Raw genomic sequence first — 24,707 nt, 5'->3', positions numbered from 1 at the left:
AATCATTATCTTTCTGCCTGGGGATATGTTGTCATGTTTCATGGTGTTTCTCGAAGTACACACTTGTTCGTGCGTGTTTTCCAATGTGCATAATACCCATTTTCTTTAGCTGGGTTATGTAAACCAACAATTCAGACTTTAGGGTCTTTTTTACAAGTTCTGAAACATGAAAGCGTGTTTTTCATAATCCATGTAGCGGTAGAAATGGAGTGAGTTTGAAGCCATTTGGTGGTACACATGCTTTTGTTTATAATAGAACATACGAACTTGATCATTCATTGCTAAGTTGGAAATCCCATCATTCATAGGTCACACATCAGAATTCAGTATTTTTATCTTTGGGAAAGCAAGTTACTTTGGCATGATAATGTCCCCTTAGAATGACTGGAGAATTGAACTGCTCGAGGAGGGCAGGTAGACAACGGATTAATAACTTAATCACATTGAAAACGATCATGCCCTTAGGTTTGATTGAGGAATTGAATTATTTGAGGAGGGCATAAATAAGAGGTTGCTTTTCTACAGTTTCACTATGAGAAACTGCTTTTAAGAGATGACACATCGAGTCAATCAAGGGTGCTAGAAGATCTGGATTTCCATAAAAGTTATCATTCTGGTAAGCGTCTATTTCCATATTTGTTCCTTAATGATGCTCCAATGCGTGGACTTTCCCAAGGCACTTACAGTCTGTATTCATGATTACTAATACTTAAAGTCACCTCTATCCCTCAAGATAGAGTGCCCAACTGAATTTTCTCTTTCATGGTTATGTCTATATAGGACTTGTTCTCACTGGACGGGAAGCCTAGGAACTCTTTGGACTCTCTTGGCTCATGATTTCAATTTCAAACATTGGTATTTACGGGAAGCCTAGGAACTCTTTGGACTCTCTTGGCTCATGATTTCAATTTCAAACATTGTTTTAAATACCAAGGCTAAAGTATCCAATCAATGGGTGCTAGCTTCCAAAGTCTTTGGTAGGTAACTCAATCTTGATTAGCATCCTTCATAAGAGATGGATCCATAGGGTCTACTTGTTGAACTTTATTTTACAATGATACACTCCATTGGGCCCATGATGAGCTTTAATTAGAACAACTTGCTCATGGATTCTAAGAAAATATTTGATTGCATGATTTGACCAATTTCTTACAATTACCTCTAGCAATTGATGGGAGATGGTTAACGTATTTCTTTTCTCATCTTTATTGTAGTGTTGAGGAAGTTTCCCAAAGTTAAGAAAGTAATACATGCTAGCATATCATTCCAAGGCATTGATTCAAAATAGTGTGGTGGCATCAAGTAGTTGGTCCATGTTATCATTGGGTTTAGGTCTTGAGGATAATTACGTAAAATGTGCTTGGTTTACGCATTACATTTATTATATGAAAAAAATGCTATGCTAATTCATAAGGACATTATAAAAGACAAATCTAAGAAACCATTATAATCCCAATTTTACAGACCTCTGATCTAATAGAGAAATCATTTCTTGTGCTCACAAGGAAAAACTTTAGGAAGAGAGATGAGCATATCAATGAGAGTATAGCCTCAACCCATTTAATATAACATGAGAAAATATGGAGTTACAATTGTTTGAGTCTAGAAAAAGGTTCCACGAACATGAAAGGTGTAGGCAACTCCACTAGAAGCAATAATATATTATAAAGATCCTCGTTATAAACCAAAGAAGTTATTAGATCTTATTCTTGGATCTTATCGTCGTAAAAGTTGTAGATGGAACAATTTGGAAGGCCCATGGGAGTCTTACAATGTCCTAAATTGAAAATCTTTTCGTTTTGGTATCATCACACATTTATAGTGATGAACTTCTTGTGCCAACTGTTAAAAGATGCAAGTTCACACCATCTAAGGTTTGCAAAGCCTTGAAAATGCATTGCTTGTTTGGTGAAAAGAATTCTCACGTCAAAGGAGGAATAGTAGGAATTGGAGACAGTTTTGCAGAGCCGACCTAATCGAGCATTTTAGCTATTTGGATTGGCGGCGGCAAAATTATGGAGATGAAGTTGCAATCATGACTTGTCTATCTACCATTGGTGACGAGCTATTCACTACCTAGATCATTATAAAAGCTTGTCTTGTATGCAGCTACCGCCAGTGAACAGGAGTGGACAATAGTGAACAGAAGCCGCCCGTGGACTGTGTAGCCTAGTCTTAACACTCACAACATTGTACTGATTGTAATATCTGAACTGATTGAGCTCTTAGCATTAGGATAGGGTTTTGGGGATTAGTCCTTCCACATTAAGGTCAAAATTTATCATTTGTTATCTCATCTGATTCAGTAATATAAATAGTGTTGATTTGATTTCAACATGTTCATTCAATCGGATTGCTCGTTGTTGTGTTGTATTTCCTTGTCCTCGCAATTTTCACATGGTATCAGAGCCTTGTTTACTGCCATTGCGTAAAGTTTGCCTAAATGCCATCTAGCCTCTGTAGCCTAGTCTAACACTCACAACATTGTACTGATTGTAATATCTGAATTGATTGAGCTCTTAGCATTCGGATAGGGTTTTGGAGATTAGCCCTTCCACATTAGAGTCAAAATTTATCATTTGTTATATCTCATCTGATTCAGTAATATAAACAGTTCTGATTCGATTTCAACTTGTTCATTCAATCCTATTTCTTGTCCTTGTGTCGTATTTCCTTGTCCCCGCAATTTTCACATGGTATCGGAGCCTTATTTACTGCCATTGCGTAAAGTTTACCTGAATGCCATCTAGCCTCTGAGATCAAGCACACCAGTATCTGCATTAGCTTTAGCTTCAGGCACATGTTGCCTCATATTTATAGCTATTCTACTTGCATCGGAGTTGCACAACTGTTAAGTCAGTCTTTTGAATTTTGGCATTCAGTACTCTGTACTTGGGTTGTAGATTTAGCAGCCACTTTTTCTTGGAGACTCAAGTCTGCAGAATTTGCATCATCTTTTGATCTGTTGATGCTATGTCATCTTTCCGTCGTTTGAAGCCACATCATCTTCCGGCCATCTGAAGCCACGTCATCTTTTGAGCTACTAATGCTACATCATCTTTTGGCTGTCGGAGCCAACTGTTTGAAACAACTATCAGAGCCGGCTATATGAAGCAGCTATGAAGCCAGTTGCAATAAGTTGTTGAAATCAGATTCCTGAATCGATCGACAAAATTTACCGTTTAAATTAGCTATCAAAGGAGTTAGTCATCTGAGTTGACTTGCTCTACTGACATCCGTCGACCTACTCTGCTGACAACCAGCAACTTGATGTTGTTCACTGCCTGCCACACAACTTTTCGCATGCCGGAGTCGGCATTCAACGTTTGGCTAGGTTTACTTGTTTAGCCATGTTTACTCGTTTGGTCCCGTTTACTTTCTTGGCCAGGTTTACTAAAGTAAGAAACAACTTTCGGAGTTAGCTCCAATTGTCGAAACCCGAAGGCGAAATTAGTTGCCTATTTTGTTGACTTAATGGTATCCAACCAAGGTACAAAATACGATGCCTCCATGAATATATAAGTGTAGGTGGGTTGGCGATTATTCCTCCTATATAAATCTAAAATTATAGAAAATGGAGCGAATGTTTTCAAAAAATACCCTAAAATGTTCAAAATTGGGCGAATGTTTTAAGATGTTGAGTGCTTTTTAAAAAAACAAAAAAACCCCAAAAAATAGCAAATTAGCGAAGATAAGTCCCTATTTTTTTTCCTTGTACCCAACTTGACTAGCCTGCACTTGGAGGGAGTTGAAAAACTCAATAGTACAAAATATGCAACATGGAAGCTGAAGATAGAGTCACTATTATTCTTCCAAGATTATTGAGAGATGGTTTCTATGGAGAGACCAACTAATCTCACTGTTGAAGCCCTAGCAAAATGGGACAAGAAGGACATGTTTGTTGTCCACATGATAAAGCTAAGTGTGAAGGATGACATCCTTAGCCATTTGAGGGAGGTGCTGACTCTCTCCTAAAGAAGCTCGGGACAATCTGCAGAAGGTGTGTGAGTCTAAGAGCACTTCAAGATAGATTTCCTTGAGAGCTAAACTCATAAATGAAATAGGGAAGTCCAATGAGAATGCTATAGACTTCATCAAGAAGCGAGTGAAAGAACTGCATCAACAAATTGATAGATGTGGGAGACAAGATGTTTGATAAAGGAGCTTGCTCTAACAATCATCATTCGTGGCTGAAGGCAAAGCTCTGAAAATCTTGTTCAAGGCCTCATCATTTTGAGGGAAAAACCCTCACTTGATGAAATAGAGTAGACCTTAGGAACGAGGATAAAAGACAAGCGTCCATGAAGAACAACCATGGTAGTAACATCACTTTAGCAAGTAACAATGTGACAAAGCCCTCTTCACAACATGAGGCAGAGGAAGACCAAATAATGAAAGAGAACGAGGAAGACATAACAACTACTTGCACAACAACAATAATCAAGGTACTCAAGAAGGTACTTATTCTTCTAATGGTAGAGGTGGCTATTCCTCTAGAGGTAGAACTTTCATAACTCCATTCAATGTTATTACTGTAAAAAATATGGACATTTGAGAAAGACTGTAGGAAAAAGCAAGCTGATATACGAAAGGGAAATTAGTCAGCTATGCTGAAGATGAAAGCTCTCAAAGCTTCTCAAATGCCAACACTTTTCTATCTATTAAAGAGATCAAAGAGGCCAACCATGTAGACCATGGTAGCAAGCAGGAACCATGGTGGATTGATAGTGGGGCAAGCTCCCACATGAGTTCTCATGCTGAATACTTTTCTAAATCGGATTCTACTCATGATGGTTTGATTTACACTGCAGATAGTACTCCTAATCCTATCACTGGTAAAGGAGAAGTTTCCCTTGAGCTAGACATAGGGGAAAAGAAGTAGCTTGGAGATGTCCTCGTGGTACCTTCACTCAACAAGAACCTACTCTTAGTTGGAACCATGGTGGATAAAGGCTTCAAAGTGGAATTTGAAGGCCAACAAGGCCTAATAAGAGATCCTCAACACAACTACAAGGTCATTGGAAGAGGTTAGAAGCATGGCAAACTCTTCAAGTTGAGTGGATCAATAGAAAAATTGTCAGCAATGCAAGTCGATAGGTCAGCCTCCTTACCTCCATGAGAATTATGGCATAAAAGGTATGGTCACTTGAATTTCAATAACATGTGTCTATTGAAATCAAAAGGCATTGTTTTGGGCATACCATCTTTGCAAAAATTAGATAAAGTATGTGAAGCCTCTTGCATTGGCAAGCAGTCTATAGCACCCTTTTCTAGAAGCACAAGTAGAGCAAGAGGAGTCCTTGACCTCATTCACACAGATGTCTGTGAATCAGCCCACACTTCTTCACTTGGCGGCAATACATACTATGTTTCCTTCATAGATGATTACTCCAGATTCACTTGGGATTTCTTCATGAATTCTAAAGTTGAAGTATTTGGCATTTTCAAAGAGTTTCATGTTATGGTTCAGAACATGACAGGTAGAAGAATCAAGGTCCTCTTAGGTTAGAAAATGGAGGAGAATACCTCTCGAAAGACTTCATCAAATGCCTTCTTGAGCATGGCATAAGAAGGCAACTAACCTGCAGCTATACACCTCAGCAAAATGGAGTTACTGAGAGGAAGAATAGAGTCCTGTTTGAGTCAGCCAGAAGAACCTCTCTAACACTTACTGGGCTGAAGCTATCAACACATCATGCTACTTGATAAATAGATCCCCAAGTGAAGCAGTTGAGGGCATCACCCCACATATGCGACATTCAACCATAAATATGACATTTGATGTCATATTTACTTTTTACTAGCTTAACTAGTTTTGGCTATTTTAGTGGGTTATCACCACTTTAATGTGATACGGCGCGGCTATTTTAATGTCACTTTAGTGGGTTCCAACTTTAAGGGCCTATCCTCACATGCCAAATGTCAGTACTTCAAAAAGTAAAAATTTGAAATTTAGGTTTCCCCCCCAAAATGAGTAAATACATTTGAATTCCCTAATCTACCCGAGGTGTCTTTCTAATCATCTTTTCCCATTATCCTCTCCTCTATTCATCATCTAACGATGTCAAGACAACAGTCTAACCCAAGGCATACTCCTAATACCATTTCATTATGCATTCTTCATAATGTTAAAGATGATCAGGGTGTGTGGAATGGTATAAACTTCAAACTAAACGATTGGGTGACTATGCAACCATCATGAAAGGTGCTCATAGGATAAAAAGGCAAAGAAGAGGCTTAGTACAATACCATTGGAAGGGACTTATCTTGGAATTTAAGGTAGCAAAAGATGTATGGAAGGCAAAGGTGCAACATGTGTATACGACAAGAGAGATGCACATGCATCCTTCTACTCCAGCATCTGCATTGCAAGCTCATTATAAGATATTTTTTTGTAATTTTACTTATGTTTTACTTATGTTATTTATGATTATATGGCTTATTCACATGTGTTGTATATGTGGCAGATGTTTATCCATCAACAAGCATTGTAGAGTCATTCACCAGGACTTTCGAAGTCATGCATGCTGATCTTGGGAAAGTATTATTTTTTGAATAACCATCTTCTTTTTTCAATAAACATATATTTTTATACAATGCAAGTATATTGTTCCTAAAAGACTAGAAGCTTATGGAAGACTGGAGAGTTTGGCTATACCAAGCCTAAATTCATTAGATTGGGACTTTCTAGACAAAGGTACTCTATTAGCATTTAAATCCACGATTGTCTTGGATATTCAAAAGTCTATGAAAGCAGGAAGGATTTCTAAGAGAATTAGGCTATCATGGTTTATACCTCTTCATGTATTTGTGGCATGTTTTTGAGAAGCAAACATGAAGAGGACAAAAGCAATGTGGCTATCTACACATATATCTGAGTCTGACTTGGATAATGCAATTGGAGCAGAATGGAAATTGAATGAAGTCATCCATAGGGGTGATCTTATAAAATGTAACGCTTGCATTGAACCTGTGGTGATGGCATACAACATCTCTCGACAAACCTTGTACATTAGCTTAGAGTACATATGATGGAAAAGAGTAGAGGGACTTGGATGCCATTGGATTTAGAGGAAAAATTTGTGCAGTATGACCTAACAGTCAACTTGAGTGATGCTGACAATAGAGTCATCCCTATGAATACAAAATGGACATTGAGGGATGTGTGTACGTCCTTGGAATTTCTATTATCAAACTATAAATTTAAGGTCGATGGTATTATGGTGGGAAGAAGGTCCGAAAATACTTTTAGTTGCATGAAATATTTGTCCCATGTAATCCTGAAGTTTTCTTAATACAATATAATTTTGCAACCATCTATCTTGTATTGTCGATTCATTTTGTAAAATAGTTATTCAACATTATTAAGACAAGATAACCAATGTAAAATGAGAAACAATATATTTATTACAATGGTAGTATCTATACAAATTGGTTGGTTACAATGTATGAGAATAGAAAACTATCTACTTTAAAGGGTCAGTGTCCATAGAAGCCTTGGCCTCTTCACTTTCCTTGGTCGGCTTGGACTCTGATTTCTTGGATGTTTTCTTTGACTTGCTCTCTTTTTCCTTAGATTGTTTCTGTTTTCGAGAAGCCTTTACCTTCTCCGCGTGTCTGTCGTTTTCTTCTTTCCAAATTTAAATGGAGACATCATAGGTCCTTTCCTTTTCGATGGCTTCTTTGCCATCATAGGTGGGATTGACGGTGATGGTGGTGGTGAATCTGGATATGCAGAAAGATTCACACGACTGTCGAGCATTAATTTGATTGTCTTTGCTCTCACTCACCAAATGTATGTGTTTGTATAACATGAAGTTGTGAGCTGTAAAAAATCATGACCAAAACCTTAGTATATATTAGCATACAAAAGTTTAAGAAAAATATTTGATTTTTTTTACAACTCTTTTTGATGTGTCTATCAAAAATACTCGTAGCTACTCTTTTTCATATGTCTACTAGAAATTTTGCTTGTATATATCTCCATGTGTTTGCAACCATTCTCCATCCACATGAGCTTCCATCAATTTGTAATGGAACCTATAGCAATGATAGTCCTTGTTTAGACTTTTAACTAAAGCTTTATTACAAACTTAAAAGTTATCCTTTATGTTATTACTTATAGGCAAAATGAAAAATTGATGTGGAGTTTTATTTTCAAGGAGTGGAGGATGGAGTGTTCCTAATGTGCTTATTATGCGTTTAGATGCCCTCCAAAATAACAAACCACATAAATTATTCAATCTAATACACATTGAATCTTAAATACAATTTCTATTAAAATAAAAAACTTACAATTTGGCTTCTCCATGCATACCAAGCATGGAATTCAAGAAATATGTCTTTATTTTCTTGATATCAATTATAATTACACTCCAATGACTCCTACAAAATAGAGAAAAGAAAAACAATTAATAGAGATGTATAAAAGGACATAAAACAAAGTAAAATATATTTAAAATAAAATACTTACTTTTCATTATAAGGTACAATTACATATTGCACCTTTTCAATGTCGCCTCTCCTCAACCATTCTTCTAGCCTTACAAAATTGGTGTTTGTTTCTCTTACATAAACATAGACTATGAGGTCCAACAAAAAAATAGCAAAATAGGCCTCTAGGGGTAGGGTGGACAAAAGAAGCCTACAAAAAACAAATAAGAGGATAAATTAGGTAGTTATCTTGAAAAACAAATCAGTGGGTGGATAAATTTTCAAAAAAGATAGCTTACATACTTGAGAGATATCAAGATCACAACATCATTTATTTCTTGATTTCTCTCTGACACCATATACATGTATGAAGGTGACACCATATACATGTATGAAGGTGCTATATCAAGATACTGTGCACCATTAGGAAAATCTTTCACATGAACAACAAGTTGTCCAGGTACATTCTTTAAATCTTGTAGATTCTTCTCTTCAAGGTCTATCAACTCATCTCCCATTATTCTCTCTTCATCAACCCTCCTTTCTTCCTCAACAGCCATCTGCTCTTTGCCTTTCTCAGTCTTTGTTTGATTTACAATCCTAGTATTCGTATCATGGGTAACATCCTCAATCTTAATACCTGCATCCTTAGGTTTTCTAATTGGTGGGACATGAGTGGGACATTTAAAATATTGCATGCCGTGGGGTCACTCAATGGTATAGGAGATGCAATGACTTCTCAAATCTGTATCTTATTAGCATGTAGGTGTGCATGTCTTTATCCATAAGAGTGACCCTATGTGCATGGGTAGAAAAAATGTAACTATCAATAAAGAGGTCTATAATGAAATATTTTGCAACCTCTTGAAGGGCACATATTGCATTGCCAGCCCATCTCATCCCAAGCTTCCATTCATCACAAATCTGTCTCACAACTCGCATGAAGGTAAGCTTGGGTATGAGTAACTCGACATGTTTCTGGGATTTTCTTATCTCTCTCAAGGCATTCACATGTTGATTGATTCTCTTTTTCAACTTTTCCTTTGACAATGCGCTTTCACTTGTTGCTTTCTCTGCTAACCCTGGACTTGGTCCAACCCTCCTTGCTGTTTTCTTTGTCCTAGCCATCTAAGCTAAGCCTGTCAATCCAACAAATAATCAAATATGACCTCATGTAAGAACTTGCTTCATTTTGGATTCAGATATGGTAGAACATTATATGTACATACTGTATCTTCAAACATGCAAAGTAAAAAGAATTGTACAGGCAATTCAACTGCCTATAAATAGGCAATTTGACTAGATAGAGAGTCTGGTGGGAGGCACAAGCAACAATGGAAAGATGGCGCGATATACATTAGGAAGTGAATGGGGTCTTCTTGGGCCCTTTAATTTGCCCAAGCCTAATCAAGGTGATTAAGGAATAGACAAATGGGGGGTTGCCATGTGGACTGAAATGTTGGGTTTGTAAGAGAGGTGTAACAGTGGTCAAAGGGTGCACTTTTTTCCCCAAAAAGGGGGGGAGGCAATTTTACAATTTTCGGACCTCCATAACTTCTACATACAAGCTCCAATTTGAGCGGAGATTATAGATCCATGATCTACGCATCAAGAGCTTTCCATAGATATGTTACATGATATGGTTTTGTCCGCTAGATTTCAAATTCCATTTTCCCCCCAAAATTCAAATTCGAATAAAGTAGCCGTTTTGAAGCTTCTAATTAGAAAACGTTTCTTCTTAAGAGAAAAGGTTTGACTCCTTAAACTGCCAAATAAAAGGGCCCAAGAAGCCTTCCATTGAGGTTCTAATGCCATGAGACGGGTGTAATTGGATTAACGTAATCGTGCCGTCTTTCTTAAAGCATTCCTGAGTTCCTGGCTATCATTTCACTCATACATACGTTACTGGTTGTTGCAAATCCTACCCTCCCTTGCAAAGTTGGCTTTATTTAATTTACTACTTTCCCACCATAGTAGTAACATTTGGCTCCTAGTTCTCTGATAGATTCTTCATGTGCAGAAAAAGGTGTGAGCAGGTGGGAGGAACAAGCATTGTAAAAGAAATATAATTGCATAGAGAGTGGTGTGGGATGCATAAGCAACAATGGAAAGACGGCACGATATACGATATTGCGTGCTACCGGATCTTCATATTCGTGCCACGTTAGTGAGCTATTGGATGGCATCAGTTATATATGTGCTAGAGCTAGTTGTACTATTTCTATCCCTCCCCTGCAAACTTAGCCAGTTTTGAAACCATATACATGTGAGGTTGAGTTACCCTACTACCCTTCTTGCAAAGCAACCCTTCACCCAAATTTCCTAAAGGTTGACTTACCCTATTGCAATGGTTTAGAACAGTCTCATGGGAACTCCTTGTGGAATGCCACTGGAGCTTGATTGACCCTTGATGTGTAGAACAAGGCTTGATTTCTTTGCAAATTATGTACATTACAAACATTAAACTTGAGAATAAGAGTAGAATAAGCACACCTCTAACATTTTGGAAAACCGATGCATGTATTGAAATTTGATGACTCTAGTCTGTGATTATTACGTCATTATTCCCTTGGGAAAAGCTTACCTAGACACCACTGGAGCTGGGGTAAAGAACACCATTAGAGCTGGGGTAAAGATGCACAGCACGTGTGGGTGAAGACCACGAGGAGGAGCTAGGGTAAAGTACACCTATGCACACACGTACGGTTAAAAAAAATATTATCCCGACCAATATATTTATAGATGACCTCAATTATGCCACGTGGTATACAGAATATCGAATTGTACGGTGACACGTGTATCCACATGTCCGAGTATTAATGCATATGTGTATGCACACATGTGACAGCCTCACAGGTGTGATCGTACGCCTGCATGTGGCTTCACACGTGTGATTGCACGATGACATGTGGTTTCGCAAGTGTGGATGGGTGGCGTGGCCATGTGGCGTCTGTACCATTGCATCATGGCATCACACGCCTATAAATGGCTTGTTAATTAATTAAAATTTTTGGCCTCTGAGCTGCCTGTAGGTTGTCTTTCCCCTGCCTTGCCCCCTCCCGTGAGCTTGTCTTCCCCCTGCCTTGCAGTCCAACTGAGCTTCCTTTGCCTGGCCCCCTTAGCAGCCCCATCACCCTAACCTGCCCCCCCTCAGCCCCTTGAGATAGCATCAATTGCCCCATCACATCGAATTGCATCCATCGCGTTGTCTTTACAAATTACGCTTTGCCCCCATTTTGCCTTCTGTCATTGAGCTACCCCAACCCCCTGAGCTGCCCCAGCATCCTGTGCTACCCCTCAGCCCCTTGATATTGCCCCACGATAGAAGTTTTCCCCTAGTGGAAACACAAAGCGATAAGATCAATTTGACCAAAGTGGATTTTCCATATCGCATTGTCTTTCTTACCTTCAGTCTATGCTACAGACCTTAGAATTTCCTGTTGTATAACCCAGCTTCCTTCAGCGCCCCAAGCGTCACATTTTCTTCTTGGTTGTAAAACCCTTAGTTTCTATTGTGTGCTCCTAAGCTACACCATTCTAGGGTTGTTAACTGCAAAGAGATGGCTTGAAGTGATGAAGGTGATCCTGTGATGACAGAAGAAACACCATCAGAGAGACTCTTTGTCTTCCTATAGCTTGCAAGTGCAGAAAATTTATTTGATTGCTATAGGGAATCTTTCAATGTCAAATTTGAAGTGAGTTCAATGATTGATCACTTTAAGGACTATTATGAAGAGGAAATGCAAGCTTTTTCATTCAGGAGATGATATGGAGTTCTTATTGAAGGTGTGAGGTTTGATCATCTCATCATGTTGTCACAGACAACTTCAGAAAAGGGAAGATAGCAGAAAAGTATGACCTACTTCTTGACCATGTGAAGGGCACTATGGAGCATTGCACATTACACAGTAGGAAATGCAAGATTCTTTAGCATCATGTGGCTTTTCTTTTCTATCTTTATGTAAAATCAGGAATGTTGAAAGGATTAGCCTTAAGAGTTCTAGTGTCTAGTCTCTGTAGCATTTCTAGGGGAAATTCAGAATCAAGAAGAAATTCATGATGTAGAAACATTCATGGATAAAGAGCAAGAAGCAATAGTGAGCAAGGATTTTGATGCTTGCAGATTTTAAGGAAAGTTTAATTCTTCCAGAGGAAAGGATGTTTCTATAGGGGATTCAGAGAAGGAGATGCCTACTATCCTTCCCACTTAAGGCAAGTTTAATTCTTCCAGAGGAAAGGATGTTTCTATAGGGGATTCAGAGAAGGAGATACTTCTCCCATGCCTACCATCCTTCCCAACTAAAGGACAATAAGAGTTTTGTACTTCTAACATATATCCAAAAGCTGTTGAATATAAGGGGGGACTATTGTATTGGTTTAATTATAGATGGATGTTAAGTTGCATCAAATTTTTAGATCCAGCTGCCACTGATGAATTTTCAGTTCTTGATACAAAAGCAACAGGTGACAATTTCATCGGTGCACCAATAGCTATAGAATTGTGCATAAAAAAGTTTGAAGAACAAGAAGACACTCTTCCCACACACAGAGGAAGAATTTGAAGCTATTCAATATAGCATGGGAATCTCTAAAATGGGAAAGGAGCAACTAGGGATTTCATGCTCATCAGAAGAAGAGATGCCTCCACAAGGTTCAATTGACTTGTGGGAGGATAGATGACTTGTTGACGATGAGAATAAAAAGGTATTTATAAGAATAAATACACATTTAAAAAAATATTTTTATTATTGTAAAGTAAATTTTTTCTATGTTTACAACTTGAGATAGCAGATGAAGATGGATTCCTCGGTTGAGGTGGAGGTAAACGAGTTTTTGTTGGCAGAGACTCAGTCATCAGCAACTATATTTCAAGGATACCTCTAGGCGTTGCTGATCATTTACCACGTAAAATATTCATATGATCCATGCATTCCATTAATGGCCTTAAAGGTTCTATCAGCATACTTAGGATACGAAAGGATACAGCACAATGCAAAAAAGATAATGTTGATAGAAAAGGAGGAAGCTATACGTATTTTTGGATATGCACCAGGGCTGTGGGCATCAAGGGCAGGGTATTTTTTGTGTTATGCAGTGTATGCAAAGGCAGTTCCTAATTTGAATACCCATGCTCGGATGCTATCAACGCCAAAAGCTATTAAGGTATAGAGGCAAACTACCCAAAGAAGACGAGGCTAAACAGTCATCCAAAGATGAGGGCAAACAACTGCCCAAAGAAAGCCCCGAAAAAGGAGGGGAGTCTCTTTGAGGAAGACAAACAATTGAAGCAAAAAAGAAGAATACTTTTAAAAAAGTCTTTTCCCACTTGTATTGAGAATAAATTTTATTACAATTTGCGTCACTTTGACTTTTTCTTATTCTCAATCACCATCCTGCATAAAGATACATTTTATTTAGCATGATGAGCGTTTATAATATATTGATGTTTTAATAATAGTGACTATTTTTGTGTTGTATAAACTAACCTAATTTTTAAGAATTTCAATACTTGCTTTGTCTTGTCTCTAGATGGAGGCTTTGTACAATCCATTGTAGGGTTGTACCAATCCGGATTGTTCATTCTTGCCATGCAATAGAGGTACGGGTTTGCACATCTAGGACCACCACACACCCCATACATGCACTTCAATGCTTTTAAGTTGGAACTCATGTAAGATTCCTCCCTCCAACTTTTGAGGTGTAAAGGTGTAAGAACCTCCCCTTCTGTTCTTGTAATTATTCCCCTCTCTGAAATAGGAGAAAGATCTTGTTTTACCCTGTTTTGGCCTAGAGAGAGAAAATGTCTAGAGAGAGATAATCCAAAATTGAGATATCTTTGGATATAAAAATCCTCCTAGTGTCTAAAATGGATTCCCCTAAAACAAAAATTCAAAAAGAAATTTCTAATGTGCATTTGGAATTAATTAAAAATGTGTATAAAGGACCTTAGCCTAAGGGTCTACATTTTTAGAAATTTTTGGATTATGGTCCAATTAAGGTTTCCAATGGGCCAATTGGATTAATCCAAGTATTGGGATGAGATAAATCCAAAGAATAAAAGAAAATACCCAAAAATGAGTAAATGTTCACATAAGCTAAAGAGTTGACTGAGTATAAAGTTTATTAGTTACAAACTATGAGATATTACTAAAAAAATGAGATATTATAGAATAATGATGCATTTTTGACAACTTGGTAAAAGGAGAGGGGGACTCTTGAGGTAGGCGCCTAATTCACACATGTGGATGAGTTTTTAATTCAAAAAAATTGTGATATTTTTATATCTCCTCTATCTTGGATCAAACCAAATCGAAAAGGGAGCCAAACTGTTCCAAATCTTGTCCAATTCAGTCAAGCTCAACCTGGAAAATTCTAGAACCTAGTTGGACTTGGCTAGTGGCCTCCCTCACCTATAAATAGATCCTTAGTCTTTTGTAAAAAATATGTGAACTATACCATGCCAATATTACATTAAAATAATGATATTTTCTATTATCCCTTAAAAATCCTCTATTTTTGAAGAGATTGGAGCTTCTCTCTCTCTTCAACAATCCTTGGAGCTTTCTTCTCAACATACTAAACCAATTGATTGGTTGGGGGCTTCCTTCTAAGATAAAGAAGCAAGCCAAATCAAGAGGTAAGAAGTAATTTCATGGTTTTCATTACTATTCTCAAAAGATTTCACTTCTCAGTCCCTCTCAAGCTTGAGAAGTTTCAAATTAATTATTTTCAATGCAAATCAAGCTTTCTATAAGAATTATAATGATTAATCACAAAAAGTTAGTTTTTATGCTTAATTAGGATGCTTTTTATGTATATCTCTCTCTTCCCAAAAGAATAGTCATTCCTATGACTAATTCTTTAGCAAATGAATGCTTCTCATTGATAAATTCTTAATTCAAAACCAATCTCTAAGCTTGTTAAGCTAGAGGTTAAGAAAATGGCTTTTTTATGTTTTTATGCTAATAAAATTATGGTAAACTTATGATTTAATTCCATAAATTGGATTTAAGTCTAAAGATAGTATTCTATCATAATTGTATTACAAAGTCTTATTCTTTCTAGAAATATTGGAAATTATCAGTAATAGCAGCAGCAAAGCTATGGAATTTTTTTAAGAAATTAATACATAGCTCATTTTTATGCATAATGTGAAAAGAGGACTTCCTACCATATTCTAGGATTGGACATCTTATGCTAAAAGAATGATTTTCATCAAATTCATGGGAAACTAGTTTTTAGTATTTATGCATAAATAATTAATTAAAGAAAAGAGTAATTTTTGGTATTTTTATTTTTATGCAAAAGAGAAATTCCCATGATAATGGAGATCCATGTAATTAAATGGAAAAAGAGAAATTTTGGTATATTAAAATAATGAATATTTTTTATTTAAAGAGAAATTTAAGATAAATTTATTTATGCATGAGAAAATTTAAATGATAAAAGAGAAATTTCCATGAAAATTAGAATTCCATCATTTAAATGGTAAAAGTGGAATTCTTGGCATAATTGAAATAATGAATATTTTTATTTAATTTAAAGAGAAATTTTAGATGAATTTATTTTATGCATGATAAAATTTAAATAATAAAAGAGGAATTTCCATGACAATTGGAATTCAATCATTTAAATGGTAAAAGTGGAATTCTTGGCATATTTGAAATAATGGATATTTTTATTAAAGAAAAGAGGAATTTTAGATAAATTTATTTTATCATAAAAGAGGAATTTCGATGATTTGGAATTCAATCATTTAAATGCAAAAAGAGGAATTTCCATGATAATTGTGATCCAAGAAATTAAATGGAAAAAGAGAAATTTTTAGCATAATTCAAATTATGAGTATTTATGAAAAGTGGAATTTTGAGCATTATTGGAAAATATGGATAGAATTGATTTTTTTAAATCCCATGAATCTTTTACTCAAAAGAGAATATTGAATATATTTCACTTGAGAAATTTGAGGAAGAATATGAAAATGTCCATGGAGAAAAAGTACCTTTAACTAGGCCAAGCAATTGGCATAAATTTAGAAAAAGTTCCATCGGTATCGAAAGTAGAAAATGTTATTAAATGTGAATACGATGTGAATAAGATGAGAATACGATGTGATAAGATGTGAATGCAATGTGATAGGGTGTGATAAGATGTGAGTGGATGTGATAAGATGTGAATGCAATGCAATGTGATAAGATGTGATAAGATGTGATAGGGTGTGATAAGATGTGAGTGGATGTGATAAGATGTGATAAGATGTGAGTGGATGTGATAAGATGTGAATGCAATGTGATAGGATGTCAGTGATGTGATAAGATATGAATGTGATGTAAATGGATGTGGATGTGAAGAGATGTGGATGGGATGTGATGTGATGTAAATGGATGTGGATGTGAAGAGATGTGGATGGGATGTGATGTGATGTAAAATGGATGTGGATGTGATGAGATATGGATGGGATGTGATGTAAAATGGATGTGGATGTGATGAGATGTGGATGGGATGTGATGTGATGTCAATGGATGTGGATGTGAATGTGATGAGATGAGATTGAGATGTGATAATATGTGAAAGGATGTGATGTGATGTAAATGGATGTGGATGTGAATGTGATGAGATGAGATTGAGATGTGAATGTGAATGTGAATGTGAATGTGATGAGATGAGATTGAGATGTGATAATATGTGAAAGGATGTGATGTGATGTAAATGGATGAGAATGAGATATGGACGTGATGTGATATAAATGGATGAGAATGAGATATGGACGTGATGTGATGTAAATGGATGACAATGAGATATGGACGTGATCTGATGTAAATGGATGAGAATGAGATATGGACGTGATGTAATGTGGATGGGATGTATGTGATGTGATGTGGATGTAATGAATGAGATGGATGTGAATGGATGCGATGAAATGTGAATGGATGACATGTGATGTGATGTAAATAGATGTGAATGGATGTGAATGTGATGTGATGTAAATAGATGTGAATGGATGAGATGTGATGTGATGTGAAATGGATGTGATGTGAGTCGGGATAGATGTGAATGCATGAGATGCAATGTGAATGGATGTGATGTGATGTGATATGGGTAGATGTGAATGGATGAGATGTGATGAGGATAGATGTGATGAGATGTAATATGATGTGACTAGATGAGAATGGATGAAGGACGATGGGAATACATATGATTGGATGTGCATTAAGCAATGTGAATTGATGTAAAAGAATGTGGAATAACGAGAAATGATGTGGAACAATGTGGAAAGATCAGAGTTCGTTAGAAACTTTATTTATGACCTGTTTTTAAATGAATGTTTTATGTCAAGAATGCTGGGGAAGCATTTTGAGTACTTGTGAATGAGGTCAAGGTGGAGACCTAAGTGATAAAGTTACAACAGCTGACAGAGAGTCAAGGGAGGACATCTCGCGTAGCAAGGTCGTCCAAGGTCTTGACAAGTCTCGGTTCGATTTAAATGGTGAGCTTTCGGTACGGTGGATGAGGGACCAAGAAAGCAGCCTATGAGTGAAGTGCTAGGTGACCTGCGAAGAAGGAGCCTAGAGGGTCCTGACCATATAGTGCTCGGGCTTCGGGTCGCCAAAGATACCCACACGTGCGTTGAGGAAGAAAATGGACTCAACAGAGAGTCCGTCTGGATTTTCATAAGTGAATATATTTTCGAGTACTATGAGCTAGGAACTATTGAAAAGGCCCCTGAGTGAACAGGTGGTGAGCGTTCTGGTTGCCAATGATGCCATAGGTACATCGATGAAAGAATGATTGGAAATTAGAATTCAACCTGGATATTTTTGAGGATTATAATCAATGATACTATGGTTTCATTAAAAGATTGTTTTAAAGACAGCTGAATCTCTGAAACAGGCAATTTCATATTGGGTGTGTAAGTGGTGTGACTATCTTGAAGTTTGCTTGAAGCGCCGGCTAGGGAGCCTCGGATCTCTTTTCCCTGGTACCCGGGGCAAAACATAACCAAATTCCTAAATGGATCCTATCACATATAGTGGTTGGGAAGTTGGCTAACCCATGGGACTGGATGGGGCTGGATTGATGGATCTAATTAAGGGATGACAAATTGAAAACCTACATAACTGAAATTCTCGTGGAGGAATGATCAGATGGAAGTTTCGATTTGATGGACCATTATTGTGTTAAGAATATGAATGAATTATTCTCTGATAATGAGTTCTGTATGTTCTTCTATTAGAAGGGATCTTTATCCCATGATTCTGTGGGGGACTCACCAATCTAAAGAACCCCAGAATTAGTTGGATCTAAAGTCAGATTTGATTTATAAATAAAGGGACTTAACAAGAATTTTCGTATTGATAGGATCATGGATTGAGGTCTTCGTGGTGGTAGGAATGTTAATCCCCAGCTCGATGAGGAAGAGCTCGACTTGGATGTTTGTAAAACACTTCATAGATCGCAGCCTGGACCTTTCAAGGGTGAAGGAAAAAACTTGGGCGAGGCTGTGGAGAAGTGGATCGAAGCAATGGAAGAATACTCTCTCCTGGATCAAACCAAATAAAAAAGGGAGCCAAACTGGTCCAAATCTTGTCCAAATTTAGCCAAACTGAACCTGGAAAATTCTAGAACCCAATTGGACTTGGTTCGTGGCCTCCCTCACCTATAAATAGATCCTTAGTCTTTTGTAAAAAAATATGTCAACTATACCATGCCAGTATTATATTAAAATATCCCTTAAAAATCCTCTACTTTTGGAGAGATTGGAGCTTTTCTCTCTCTTCAACAATCCTTGGAGATTTCTTCTCAACATACTAAACTAATTGATTGGTTGGGGGCTTCCTTCTAAGATAAAGAAGCAAGCCAAATCAAGAGAGGTAAGAAGTAATTTCATGGCTTTCATTAATATTTCATTAATATTCTAAAACGATTTCACTTCTCAACCCCTTTCAAGCTTGAGAAGTTTCAAATTAATTATTTTCAATGCAAATCAAGCTTTCTATAAGAATTCTAATGATTAATCACAAAAATGTTAGTTTTTATGCTTAATTAGGATGCTTTTTATGTATATCTCTCTCCCCCCAAAAGAATAGTCATTCCTATGACTAATTCTTTAGCAAATGAATGCTTCTCATTGATAAATTCTTGATTCAAAACCAATCTCTAAGCTTGTTAAGCTAGAGGTTAAGAAAATAGCTTTTTTATGATTCAGTTCTATAAATTGGATTTAAGTCTAAGGATAGTATTCTATCATAATTGTATTACAAAGTCTTATTCTTTCTAGAAATATTGGAAATTACTAGTAATAGCACCGAAGCTATGGCAAAATTTTTAGAAATTAATATATAGCTCATTTTTATGCATAATGTGAAAAGAAGACTTCCTACCATATTCTAGGATTGGACATCCTATGCTAAAAGAATGATTTTCTACAAATTCATGGGAAACTAATTTTTAGTATTATGCATAAATAATTAATTAAAAAAAGAGAATTTTTTGGTATTTTTATTTTTATGCAAACAAAGGAATTCCCATGATAATGGAGATCCATGTAATTAAATGGAAAAGAGAAATTTTGGTATATTAAAATAATGAATATTTTTATTTAAAGAGGAATTTAAGATAAATTTATTTTAGGCATGAGAAAATTTAAATGATAAAAGAGGAATTCCCATGACAATTGGAATTCCATCATTTAAATGGTAAAAGTGGAATTCTTGGCATAATTGAAATAATGAATATTTTTATTTAATTTAAAGAGAAATTTTAGATAAATTTATTTTATGCATGAGATAATTTAAATGATAAAAGAGGAATTCCCATGACAATTGGAATTCAATCATTTAAATGGTAAAACTGGAATTCTTGGCAAATTTGAAATAATGGATATTTTTATTAAAGAAAAGAGGAATTTTAGATAAATTTATTTTATGATAAAAGAGGAATTCCGATGACATTTGGAATTCAATCATTTAAATGAAAAAAGAGGAATTCCCATGATAATTGTGATCCAAGAAATTAAATAAAAAAAGAGAAATTTTTAGCATAATTCAAATTATGAGTATTTATCAAAAGTGAAATTTTGAGCATTATTGAGAAATATAGGTAGATTTGATTTTTGTAAATCCCATGAATCTTTTACTCAAAAGAAGAATATTGAATATATTTCACTTGAGAAATTTGAGGAAGAATATAAAAATATCCATCGAAAAAAAGTACCTTTAACTAGGCCAAGAAATTGGCATAACTTTAGAAAAAGTCCCATCGGTATCGAAAGTAGAAAATGTTACTAAATGTGAATAGATGTGAATACGATATGATAAGATGTGAATGCAATGTAATAGGATGTGATAAGATGTGGATGGATGTGATAAGATGTGAATGCAATGTGATAGGATGTGAGTGGATGTGATAAGATATGAATGTGATGTAAATAGATGTGGATGTGAATAGATGTGGATGGGATGTGATGTGATGTAAATGGATGTAGATGTGAAGAGATGTGGATGGGATGTGATGTGATGTAAATGGAGGTGGATGTGAATGTGACGAGATGAGATTGAGATGTGATGATATGTGAAAGGATGTGATGTGATGTAAATGGATGAGAATGAGATATGGACGTGATGTAATGTGATGTAAATGGATGAGAATGAGATATGGACGTGATGTAATGTGGATGGGATGTATGTGATGTGATGTGGATGTAATGAATGAGATGGATCTGAATGGATGCAATGAAATCTGAATGGATGACATGTGATGTGATGTGATGTAAATAGATGTGAATGGATGAGATGTGATGTGAATGGATGTGATGTGATGTGAAATGGATGTGATGTGAATCAGGATAGATGTGAATGGATGAAGAATGCCAAGGCAGTTTCCATGGCCAAAGCACTGCGGATGGCGAAGGATTTCGCCAAGGCCTTTGATGTCAAGGTCCCGCCAAAGCCAGCACCATCATCTTTCAAAATATTTCTAGCTCTAGAAGGTGATTCCAACCTTCCACTACCTAAGAGACAACAAGATCAAGCTCAGAATATGGAAAGTTCCAGAATGGAAGAAAGGTCCTTTTCCTAGAACTCAATCCCCTGGAATTCAACTTCAGAAGTTCCACCCTTGAACAAGGAAGTGAAATGCTATAGCTGTCAAGGATTTGGACATTGCAGTATGGATTGCCCAACTCCTTTTGGATCAAGGTTTTCGGGGTGGGGAAATCAGGGACCAAGATTCCAGACTCCAGCTCCTTCCTTCCAGAGTAATCAGGTTCCTTTCCGTCAAAATCAGGGAAATCCTAGAGTGTAAGATTCTTCCCCAGCCTTCGAGGTATACAGGAGTAAGAATCTCCCTTTCTGATCTTATAATTATTCCCTCTCTAAAATAAAAGAAAGTTTTCGTTTAAAAAAGGAAGACCCTTTCCCTAGAATACTTCTCAGGAGTCCCACCTGTTTTAAGGATTTAGAACAATGAGTTCAGAGGTGAGAATCGGTGTTTTGGATACCAAGGTTTTGGTTTTCATTCGAGTACGGCCCAAAAGAAGTTCTTTATCTCTTGGGGAGTATAAGAAGTTATCCCCCAGATATTGTGACCCTTATATCTAAATTCAATGAAAGTAGGTGACTTAGCCTACAAGCTTCTTTTATCTCCTCATCTCAAAATTCTTAATGCCTTCTATAGAAAAATGTGTCAAACACAAATCATGGAAAGACGGTAAAACTTCAGTGGCAAGTTACCGTTGGCTTCTAGGTTATGCTAGCTCCTTCCTTTATATAAGTCGTAACTTTTACTTGTCGCTCACAGTAATCTTACTCCCATCAATCTCCTTTCTTTCTTAATCTCCTTCATGGCTTGGCAACAGGAATTAGTTTTATCCCTGATGATTTCTCACCTTCAAGACGCAAGAGAGTCTGTGAAGAAAGACTTTATAGAACAGTATGAGCGCTCACTTTTTCCTCACCTAGGAACTTCTGTAGCTCACCTAGGAACTTCTGTAGCTCAGACCAAATGGCGGACCTATCAAAACATAACTAGGGTAACACCCTGGGGTCAGCAGCACTTTCGTAACAATGTCCGCTTGGCCATGGTTATTGAAGCTTTGGGTTTGGGTCCCCGATACTACTGCGTCATGAGATCAAGGCATCTTGGGTTTTCTGAGCGGGTCTTCTTACTGGCGTGTTTTCTTCCTCATGAGAAGATATGCCTTTATCCCGTTTTTGGCTTGCCTCTCAGAGGTCCTTTTGTTAGATCACCTCATACCACTGAGATAGGTGCGTCAATAACCAGCAGAATCATTCCCATAGATGAGTTACCCTATACTTGTGCAGCTTGTGAGTGCTGCTTTTGTGACCTTATGATGGACGGGCTTATGGAAGTGTAAAGAGTTCTTCTATCTTTACTGTACATGTTCCAAGAATGAATAAAGTTTAAATCTTGTTCTTGTCTTGACCCTACTCTCTTTGAGATTTTTTTAATTGGTGATTAATCTTAATTAAAAAATTTCTCTCAGTCTCATACTTGTGCATCTTACGAAATTACCCCCAGTTTTGCGAGATGAGGACATCTCGTGTTTTTCAAGTGGGAGAGAATGTAAGATTCCTCCCCAGCCTCTCAAAATGTCCAGCATCTTTCCCTGTAATCAATCCCTCTTCAGAAATATAAAAGACTTGTTTCTAACTGTTTTAACCTAGAGAGAGAAAATATTCTAGAGAGAGAATATTCAAAATTTTAATATTTTTGGATAGAAAATTATCTCATCTTATTAAAATAAGTTCCCCTGAAACAGAAATTCAAAAAGAACTTTCCAATGTGCAATTGGAATTAATTGGAAATGGGTATAAAGGACCTTAGCCTAAGGGTCTAGATTTTCAGAAATTTTTGGATTATGGTCCAATTAAGGTTCCTATGGGCCAATAGCATCAATCCATGTGTAGGGAGGAGATAAATCCAATTTGTAAAAGAAGATACCCAAAAATGAGTAAATGCTCACATAAGATGAAGAGTTGAAAATATACAAGGTTTATTAGTAAAAAACTATGAGCAATATTAAAAATATGAGATATTTTGGGTATCCAAAAATGAGTAAATGCTCACATAAGATGAAGAGTTGAAAATGTACAAGGTTTATTAGTAAAAAACTATGAGCAATATTAAAATGATTCCATTATGACACATATGTAAGGAAGGGGAGTTCTTTAAAGGAGGTGCATATTTCACATAAGATGAAGAGTTGAAAATGTACAAGGTTTATTAGTAAAAAAACTATGAGCAATATTAAAATGATTCCATTATGACACATATGTAAGGAAGGGGAGTTCTTTAAAGGAGGTGCATATTTCACATGCTTGAATGAGTTTTAAACTCATAAAAATTGAGATATTTCATCTCTCCTCTCTCCTAATTCAAGTCTAGTTCCAAAAAGTTAGCTTAACTGACCTAAAAATGGTCAAAAATTGACCAAACTGATTTGGAAAATTCTAGAATCAGTTTGTTTGGTTAGGAGCTCAATTTTTCCTATAAATAGAAGCCTCCCCCTTGTTGAAAAATATATAGTGTTTATGCATCGTTACTCTACTCCACCTAAGCCAAGAACTGTGAATTCATTTAATAATTCACTAGTCTTTGGAGCTTCCCTCTTTCTTCAATCCCAATTAGTGGCTCCATCAACATACTTAACCAATTGATTGGTTGGGGGCCTCTACTGTGAACAAAGAATCAAGCAATTTGTAAGGTAATTAGTGAATATTGATTGGTTGGGAGCCTCTACTATGAACAAAGAATCAAGCAATTTGTAAGGTAATTAGTGAATATTGATCTTTTCTATAATTTCTCAATGTTTCTCTCTTCTCAACCCCTCTCAAGCTTGAGAAGCTTAATTGGTATGGTTTTTTAAATGCTATTGAAGTTAATTGGTGAATAGTAGTGAAGAGTTACATAATTTAATAAATGCTATTGAAGTTAATTTTCATTTATGTTTAAATTCTAATGGCTTTTATGTAATTTCTCTCTCTCACTCAAGAAATGGTCATACTCATGATCCATTCTCAATCCAAATCAAGCTTTTCATAAAGCTTTTCCTTAACCCAAGATTAAGCTATGCTTGAGGCCAAATTAATGGCTTTTTTCTATGCTTTTAGTTTATGTATATTGATGATTCAATCCATTATGGATTAATGATCCAATTAGAGATCATTTTAATTATTTTCTTAATGATAAGCTTTATCCCTTAGAAAAATTGAGATTTATCAGTCATAGCAGCGGAGCTATGGCAAAATTTTTAT

General features: G+C 36.3%; 1 long non-coding RNA gene across 1 annotated transcript; it reads left to right on the top strand.

Moving 5' to 3' along the window:
• The first annotated feature begins 310 nt into the window (after nt 1–310).
• Nucleotides 311–1,190, top strand: LOC147631109 (uncharacterized). Its single transcript, XR_015267529.1, has 3 exons — nt 311–414; nt 526–616; nt 781–1,190. It is a non-coding gene; the product is annotated as an uncharacterized LOC147631109 (long non-coding RNA).
• The last annotated feature ends 23,517 nt before the right edge of the window (nt 1,191–24,707 follow it).

The sequence above is a fragment of the Cibotium barometz genome, chromosome 15 (assembly GCF_041138505.1).
Source record: "Cibotium barometz isolate CiBa-2024 chromosome 15, ASM4113850v1, whole genome shotgun sequence".
In the NCBI taxonomy this organism is placed as follows: domain Eukaryota; kingdom Viridiplantae; phylum Streptophyta; class Polypodiopsida; order Cyatheales; family Cibotiaceae; genus Cibotium; species Cibotium barometz.
Note: the sequence above shows the minus strand (reverse complement) of the source record. Positions and strands in the feature narration are given on the sequence as shown.